Genomic DNA, 9,995 nt, shown 5'->3' on the forward strand with positions numbered 1-9,995 from the left:
GTAAACAAGCTAACAAACAAAAATTCCAATTATCTTGACTCCTGTATTTCCTAAATTTTACTTTGTGTTCCATGTATCCCTGTTTTTATTCATTAGCTAAAAGTCTGAGCATCTGGAGCAGTTTTTCTTTAGTATCAATCAATGTAGTCTGAGAATCTCTGTTTTCTTACAGCTCTTCTATTAACAGACCATTGAACAACTGTTCTGGACTAAAGTTGTGTATAGTCACTCACCTAGAAATTCTCTTTAAATGTTATCTGCAGTGTAATTGTCTTCATTGTCATAGTAACAGGGTATTTATAATATAACTAAATAAATAAATTCCTAATATGGCTAAGATTCTAGGGGAGGAAACAAGAAACTCATCTTTCCCATCGACTTTTTTTTTTTTTTTTAGAAAATTCTAATGGTTAATTTGCACACTGGATGAAGTGTGGTCCCAGCTTATACTAATCTTCCAGTTTATGTGCCTACAGTGAAGTAGTGTTCACACAGGGGCTGGAGCTGCTAAGGAAAAAAAAAATGTGCTTATATAATAGAAATTGGCAGGAAAGCAAAATAATTCCCCACTCACAAAGCATTTTTCTCAGTCCACTCTCTCTGTGCCATTCTGAAAAAAATCCGGAAGTCGAACCAGCCTTCATTATTTTTAGTCCACCCAAAATTTTACTCACTTGAGGCGTGTGAACATGGATCTATCTTTAGAACCATCAAAATGCCTTAGAATCACAGATTATTAGTGCCTGGGCAATTCTCGAGATGATTTTTTTTTTTTTTTTAGCCTAGGAACCTCACTAAGTAAAATTGAAGTGGAGTGGGGAACTTGAAGTCTCCTTTATTTGGGCTCCCCCTTTGCCTGCTTCTTGGGGGCTACCATGTAATATTAGGGCTCAAGAACCGCTGGAAAACCACTGATCTAAGGCAAAGCCCTCATTTTGGAGATGAAGCAGCAGAAGCCCACAGGCGTGAAACGACTTACTTGGAAACCTCCGTCCCTCCCCCGCCAGGTGCTGATGAAACCAGGAGAGGAATTCAGGGCTCCTGACTTCCGGTTATGCATCTTCCCATCACCCAGCACAGAAGATACTGTTATAACAGAAATTACTCTTTTCCTTAGTATTAGCAGGAAAAATTCAGCTGAGAAACAGATGTCTAGTTGGGGAAGTCTGCCTACTGGAGGCACGAGGAGATCCAATGACTTCATAGAAAATACACAGTAGCTCTTTTTTTTTTTTTTTTTCTTGAGAGGAGAGTGAAAAGTGCAAGATGAAGCCAGCATAGGCTTATTTCCTATATCTCTGCCGTGGCGTGCTTTACTGAAGGATTCTTGCTCAGCTGAATTCTTGCCCTGTGTGACCTAGAGCAAGTCACTTAGCTTCTCTGGGCCTTGGCAGCTCTTGTCTCTTCCAAGGACACAGCAGTGGTGCTGTGCAGGCCTTTGGACACATGATGATCCCAGATCAGCCCCATCCTACCTTCCTTCCTTGTCTCAACATTTCATATAAATCTTACATTATGTGTATTCCCTCTGTAAGTATTTTGAGCATTGAATAATTGTCTTCCCACTGGACATTAATTTCTTGGGGCACAATTATGTCTCTTTAATTCTTTTACATGTGTTTTGCATTTCTTCCTCTGTAAGTTTTGTCTCATAATGCAGGGACCCAGACGCCAGCAAAAATTCTCCCTCTGGCATTTCCAGAAGCCCTGGCTGGCCCCATGTGTTCTGTACAGTCTGTTCAGCTCCCCTTTCCTCCCTTCTCTTCTCCAGGCCTCTCTGCCTGGCACCATGTCCATTTGGCACCATCGCATCTGCCTGGCACCACTGGCACCACTACTGGACACAGCTCTACCCTCTTCTCACTGCTGCTAGCTGCAGAAGATTCTATAATAGCTCCCTGTATTTTCTCTCTTTCTCTGATGTATGTGTGAGTGAGTGAGAGTATGTGAGTCTGTACTTACAATTTCCCCCTATTTATTTATTCCCCAGGCCACTGGATGTCTAGATTGGATTGTGTTTACTTTACAGAAGGAATAAATATCATGCGAAGGTGGAGGCACTGTCCAGTGAGCCTGGGAGATACAGTGTCTTTTGTTCTAATGAGGCAGATCTTATGGGGCTCCTGGGACAGGACTGGTCACTAGAAAGACCAAACCATGATTAGAAGAAGCTTGGAATGCTCAGCCCCCTTCCCCCTGCCCCCATCGCCATCCTCCAGAGATGGGAGAGAGGCTAGAAAATAAGTTAGTGATCTATCATGCTTACGTGATGAAGCCTCCAGAAAAACCTCAAAGGATGGGATTTGGAGAGTTTCTGAGCAGGGAACAGGTCTATGTTTTGGGAGGGTGGTGCACCCCAACTTACGAAAACAGAGGCTCCTGCACTCAGGACCCTTCCAAACCTCGCCCTGTGTTTGTTTCATCTGACTGTTCATCTGTATCCCTTACCATCTCGCTTATTATATGAGAAGCCAGTGAACATCAGGAAAGGCTTCCCTGAGTTCTGTGAGTTGTTCTAGCCGATGGTGGAACTCTAGACGGAGTCATGAGAACCTCACATGCGTCGCCAACTTGGGCCGAAGTTGTGAGTAACCTACTTGCTATTGATGTCTGGAGGGAGGGGCAGTCTTAGGGGACGTTCACTTGTGGAATCGGCGCTAACTCCAGGTAGTTAGTGTCACAATTGGTTGGTGTAGAAAACCCGAATCTCTGGTCGCAGGGTATTTTTCTGTTTAAGTAAAGGAACACAGGGTGTTTCTTCCAGAAAGCTGGATATTAGCATTGTCTGCAGTATATAATATGAGGGGCTGTAATGGAGACACTTCTGGGAAACTGCATTTTCATTCTCTTTCCCACCACGGAAGACTGGGTGGTGGACAGACACCACGGTCTTTTCCTACCACGGCATGGCAACAGCTTTGTAACTCCTTGGAGTCTTTAGTAATTGGGTCACCGGACTGGCTCGGGCATCACAGATGATTGAGCTTGGTCCTTCTGTCCCCCAGACACACACCACACATACCTCATGTCTACCCCCCCTCCCCCATCAGCTGGGACCAGCGAGCACGTGAATTCCACTTGGACGGAAAAGCGGCGCTGCCATTGCAGTGCTGTGGGTTCATGGCACAGCCCCGAGGCTGACTATGGTGAGTCCCGCATGTCATTTGTAATCCTGCTACTTCATAGTCACGAGCTGCAGAGCACAGACAACTACTTCCTTGTGATCTAGAGAATCTGTGTTCTTTCGTATAAGATGCCAGCCTCTTGCTTTGTGTGCCCTAGTGAGAAATTGAAATGTTCTCCAAGACTGGAGACAGACTTCCGAGTGAACTGCATCTGAACTTTTAAAATTCTTTTTTTCTCTCTCTTTTTTTTTTTTTTGCCTTTGGTTTAAATCTCTGTGGAGCTGATCATAATTTTCAGAAACACAAACTAAAGGTTTTGTTGCCTGTTGAGCCAAGTCGCTGCTTCCTATTGCAAAAGAACTGATTCCTATTCTCAATGCGTCGGTGTTTTCATTAAAATTTCCATTATCCTCTTTCTTCCAATGCAGTTACAGATGAAACTGGCCTGACTGTGTTTCTGAAGCAAAATCACTCTTGACTCAAAATATACAAAAAGGGATAGAAGAGAAGAGCCACACTTCCCCCAAATATAGATCATTTTGATAAAGGGAGAAAAAAAAAGTAGTGTTATTAGCTCCATCAGCCATGCCAGGTCCAGAAAAACAAATCTGGATTGAGCTACAGTCGTGGTAGTAAAGGTAGAAGGGATGGTAACCAAAGAGGCTCGGTGGACTCCCCTGGTGGTGCAGTGGCTGAGTCCGCCCGCTGAGGCAGGTTCGATCCCTCGTCGGGGAAGCTCTCACATGCCGCAGAGCTGTGCGCCACAGCTCGAGAGCCCTGCAGCAAGAGGAGCCACCGCAATCAGAAGCCAGAGCAGAGCACCAAAGAGCAGCCCCCACTCGCCACAACTAGGGAAGGCCTGCAGGCAGCAACGAAGACCCAGCCCAAGCCCCCCAGTTAATTACTAATGTAGTTATTAAACTATTAAAGTTGATTAACAAACACAATTTTTTAAAAAAGATTCTCTAGGACTAATGGCGACCTGTTTATTGAGGGATTTCTCTGAGCCAGACGCTGGCCCCAGCCCCGATCTGGGCAGCCCAGTCACTCCGTATACCATGGCTGGTCTCTAACTGGCCTTCTAAGGGCACTGGAGGGGTAGGCCCGACACAGCACAGAATGCCAGTCCTGGTTCTGCTTACTGCCCATGACCTTGACCCAAGGCTGCACAGTCTCTGAGCCTCAGTTTTGTTATGTGGAAATCACTAACGCTTAACACTAATCCCTAACACTAATCCAACACTAATGACACTTTCCCTATCTTCCTAGTCTATATGGTATTGGTCAAGTCGAATGTGTTGGAAAGTGCCTTGTCAAATGGAAAATGCTATTCCAGCACAAGAAACATGGATTGGCAAAGGTCATAGACAAAAATTGGTGTGTGACTCAGCCACCACCCTAGCATGACTAAGGTCAGTCTCTCTCCTCTTCATGGAGACAAGTGTCAGCCCCAGGCTTCACAGGGAAATAGAGAGAGACGGGCTTTCACTTTGTCTGGACTTAAGTACTCTTGACAATTTTGCAACATACCTGCTATATACGTATCATTTTTATAATGAAAAATACATCTTTATAGATTTAAATAGTTTTGCCCTCAGTTTAGTTAGGGCCTTAAGGACAGATTTGCCATTCCTTTTCCAGGGGATTTTCCCTCCCCAGGGATGAAACTTGCGTCTCCAGCATTGCAGGCAGTCCCCAGTGTTACAAATGGATTCTTTACCGCCTGAGCCACCAGGGAAGCCAAGTACAGATTAATTATTTCTAATGAGGGACTGACATTTTCTAGAAGATTCCAGACATCTAGAAAGCATATCCAAAGGCCCGTAGGGTTCTTCTGAAGCAGTCTGTGTCTCTCAGCAAGTCTCGCCTCTCAGGGTCATGTGCCCTCCCCCCACCTTTATCTCAGTGCACGGCCAGCGGACGGGGGACTCTCAGGCTGCTTTATGTGGATTTATAACTACTCCGAACCAGTGGGCCAACAGAAAAATGTGAATTTTGGCAGCTGCATTTGTGGGCACCGACCTCGTGGGACTCATTCAGTCCCAGACCTCACCCTGGGAGTGATTTCCCCACATCCGCTATAATTTATCGACAAGACTTGTTTCTCTTCCTGAGGCTGAAGGAATTGCCCAGTGCAATTTTAAACAAAGCATTTCGCGGGTCAGAGCGATGAACTGAATCATCATTTCCTCGCACCACCAGCCCTGCCCAGGGTAATGTTTCTCCCTCCGTTGTCCCTCATTTTTAAAGATGCTCTCAGCAGAAATCATCTCTGGACACTTCCCTTTGTCCCTGTGTCAACCCGAAACAAAGGCAAGTCAGCGGCAGCCCAGCCTTGACCGAGCCAGGCAGCTAAGACCTCACGGCATTGTTCCACAATGCCTCAGCTAAGCAATCTTTCTGAGATAAGCATTTTCCAGTATTACATGGTGTTAACTTAGAAATATGTAGATGTCAATTTCCCTGCTGTGTATCTTTCTACATTTTGGACAGATGAATGAAATCACAGGACAGTACCATCCTTATTATTTCCAAGGAACTTCATGGTAGGGCTGAGGGACAGGGTTACCTGTTCAGGTTATGATTGTAAATTTGTTTTGCTCTAAGGATGAACAAATGCCACCATCTGAAAAAATTGATTAAATGTGTTATGGTTCAGTTCAGTTCAGTCGCTCAGTCGTGTCCGACTCTTTGCGACCCCATGAATCACAGCACGCCAGGCCTCCCTGTTCATCACCATCTCCCGGAGTTCACTCAAACTCATGTCCATTGAGTCAGTGATGGTATCCAGCCATCTCATCCTCTGTCGTCCCCTTTTCCTCCTGCCCCCAATCCTTCCCAGCATCAGAGTCTTTTCCAATGAGTCAACTCTTCGCATGAGGTGGCCAAAGTATTGGAGTTTCAGCTTCAGCATCAGTCCTTCCAATGAACACCCAAGACTGATCTCCTTTAGGATGGACTGGTTGGATCTCCTTGCAGTCCAAGGGACTCTCAAGAGTCTTCTCCAACACCACAGTTCAAAAGCATCAATTCTTCGGCGCTCAGCCTTCTTCATAGTCCAACTCTCACATCCATACATGACCACTGGAAAAACCATAGCCTTGACTGGACGGACCTTAGTCGGCAAAGTAATGTCTCTGCTTTTGAATATGCTATTTAGGTTGGTCATAACTTTCCTTCCAAGGAGTAAGTGTCTTAATTTCATGGCTGCAACCACCATCTGCAGTGATTTTGGAGCCCCAAAAAATAAAGTCTGACACTGTTTGCACTGTTTCCCCATCTATTTCCCATGAAATGATGGGACCAGATGCCATGATCTTAGTTTACTGAATGTTGAGCTTTAAGCCAACATTTTCACTCTCCTCTTTCACTTTCATCAAGAGGCTCTTTAGTTCCTCTTCACTTTCTGCCATAAGGATGGTGTCATCTGCATATCTGAGGTTATTGATATTTCTCCTGGCAATCTTGATTTTACCTTGTGCTTCTTCCAGCCTAGCATTTCTCATGATGTACTCTGCATATAAGTTAAATAAGCAGGGTGACAATATACAGCCTTGACGTACTCCTTTTCTTATTTGAAACCAGTCTGTTGTTCCACTTCCAGTTCTAACTGTTGTTTCCTGACCTGCATATAGGTTTCTCAAGAGGCAGGTCAGATGATCTGGTATTCCCATCTCTTTCAGAATTTTCCGCCGTTTATTGTGATCCACACAGTCAAAAGCTTTGGCATAGTCAATAAAGCAGAAATAGATGTTTCTCTGGAACTCTCTTGCTTTTTCCATGATCCAGCGGATGTTGGCAATTTGATCTCTGGTTCCTCTGCCTTTTCTAAAACCAGCTTGAACATCTGGAATTTCACGGTTCACGTATTGCTGAAGCCTGGCTTGGAGACTTTTGAGCGTTACATTACCAGCGTGTTAGGGTTAGATAAGTAAATTAGTAACCCTGGAGACAGGTTAACATCTGCCAATGCAAGAGACCCGGGCTTGATCCCTGGATTGGGAAGAGCACTTGGAGAAGGCAATGGCGACCCACCCCAGTGTTCTTGCCTGGGAAATCCCATGGACAGAGGAGCCTGGTGGGCTACAGTCCACGGGGTTACAAACAGTAGGACGCAACTTGGCGACAAAACAGCAACAATAAACAAAGTTATGTATTGCTGAACATAGACCAAGGACCAAGAGGCAACAAATATTCATGAACCTGTAAATATACAGGAGTAAGATGAGACACTCAATACTCATGTGGTCTTACATTGACCATGCATAAGTGACATCCATCCTGGCATCATGTACCTTTCGCCTAGGGGCTTCTCAGGTGGCACTAGTGGTAAAGAACCCACCCAACAATGCAGGAGACGCAAGAGGCGCGGGTTCAATCCCTGGGTTAGGAAGATCCCCTGGAGAACGAAATGGCAACCCACTCCAGTATTCTTGCCTGGAGAATCCCATGGGCAGAGAAGCTTCATGGGCGACAGTCCATGGGGTCACAAAGAATCGGACACGATTGAAGCGACTTGACACACACCATTTGCCTAAGGAATGTGGATAAAATCCAAAGCTGCATATCAAGCTAATTGGCATAGTTATTGGTTGGGGGACTTGCCCTGTGTGTCTGTGAAACAGCACACTTGTGTTGGTTTCAGGCAGCTTTGGGCTGCGCTCTCTTGCTTAAACCTCATCTCTTATCTGCATAACTTTCCATCAGTGAGGGAGGCTGATGAGATGTCTCTCTCATCCTGTTAGAGAGAGAGAGACAGGATGCATGAATAGTGGGTAACTGGATCGGGCAGTGTAGACCCCGCCTTACCTGCACCCCATCTTAAGCGTGTTTCCCTTCCTCGTCTGTTCCCTCTTGCTTCTCGCAGTGTTTTGGAAAGATTTCAATAAACTATATGTTTCAAGCATGTTGGTTTGGCATGAGCCCCTGTATTCCACGATCTCAGAGTTATCTTGCCTGGTAGTCTAATTGTAAGCTACCATCGCATCAAGTAAATTTCCCAGTGACAAGTACATGTCCTGTAAACACCACTAGAGCTTCCTTCCTTTGGAAGCCAAACACAGCTCCTCCCTGTCTGACTGACCATTCTTTTCTTCAATTACTGTGAGAAAAGAGAAAATTCAAGGTACTAGAGACTTTCATATCCTGAGTCCACGGCAGAAATATCAAGATTACAGATCCACTAAAGATTCTTTAAGAACTCAGGCAAAGAGTTGTGGTCCCAGTTTTTATGCAAGGCATGACAAGTTTTCAAGGAAAATTGCCTAGCTAACTAAAATGCTTTATGGTTAACTGATGCAAATGTTGAAAGATTCTGAGTGTTTTCTCCAATAATGAGTAAGTAATTTTATTTTTCTCAATGTCAGGGCAGCAGAAGGCCTCATGAATATACCCCTGCAGAATCTCATGATTGCACCCTACATAGCCAGTTTGAACTCTTAGGTGTGTAGACCCATAAAGAGTTATTATCTGACTGAGGGGGGAATTGGCTGTCTGAGTTGGTTCCTAGTGTGTGATATTATTTCAGACTTTCATTCTTGTTTATTGGCCATGGATAATATTATAAGTCTTGTTTATTATTGCTGATTTCACATAGCTCAAATTCGTGTATAAAAAATGCACTCTCTCCTGAGTCATATTTAAATTTATTCATACTGAGTTCCAAGATTTTTCCTTTCTTTGGACAGGATCTATGCTAAATGAATCTGCTCAGCCACTGATTCTTCTCCCCCAGTCCAATCAAATGGCCCCTTTAAAGTGGAGCTTTTGAGCATCACATTGTAACCGTGTGAAAGTTTAAAAGCTCCTCATAACCAAGATCTACCGGTTTAGGAAGTAAAAAAAAGAAAAGAAAAAGAAATGTCTCCATTTGATCTTGTATATTGAATTAACTTTCCATCCTCTAATAATGGGATGGCATTCAGTCTCTGCTGGAACAATGCTGTGACATCCATGACTTGAAGGATGTGCAATGTTAGGAAAAGAGCCTTACAAGGCCTTGGGGACCATTGACGTGTCTGTGATCCTGTACAGTGCTTATTAGCAGTGCATGACAGGCTCAGGGCTCGTTTTATATATATTGAAGAAAATAAATAGCACTTGGTGTTACTTGGGCCTTGTTTGTCCTAAGATCTCTGTGGGTCTGGAGTCTTAGGACCCGCAAAGTTTCCATGGAAGATTTCTCCTTTTGTCTCAAGGTAGTCTATTTGCAATCCAATTAAAATTCCTGTAGCTGGGAGGAAGCCCTGAAATCCCACAGGCTCAGCATCCTGGGGCCATTTCTTCTGTAAGGCGGGACCCTGGTGGGCTGGCTCCTCTCTGGACCATGAAGAAAGCTTGAGACTGAAGGCGTATCCACTCAGCCTGAGCCCACTCACCCCCAGTTCTCCAGGAGCAGCATCCGATCCAAAGCCCGCACCCTCTGAGTGAACCGGCAACTGAAACACCACCCCCCCAACCACCACCAACTCCCAAATACCCGGAAAAGGAGATGCTGGCCCCTGGGTTACTCCTTGGCCACCTCCCCTTCCCCAGCCTCTGCTGCGTCGTCGCTCTTCCCCAGCTTGAATTCCCTCGGAGAACACTCTTTCAGCCCCCAAAATCAGCCTTAACATTGAAATACTGGAGGGAGGCAGCCCATTGTCTTTACATCATATTAAGATGCACACAGCTGACTTAAAAGGTTGTCCTGACAGCTGGTTTTGCAAGGGCGGGCTCGGGCCATGTAAGGTGAGGGAAGTGCAGAAATGGAAGTGGGGGGAGTGATCTTCAACTGAGGTTGAAGCAGAAATTCTTTGGGGTGTGTGGGTAGTGCGGGTGAGGGAGGAGGCAGGAGTCTGTCGGGTACTTACGCTTCCCTGTATGGAACTC

Source organism: Capra hircus, chromosome 27 (genome assembly GCF_001704415.2).
Source record: "Capra hircus breed San Clemente chromosome 27, ASM170441v1, whole genome shotgun sequence".
Lineage (NCBI taxonomy): Eukaryota > Metazoa > Chordata > Mammalia > Artiodactyla > Bovidae > Capra > Capra hircus.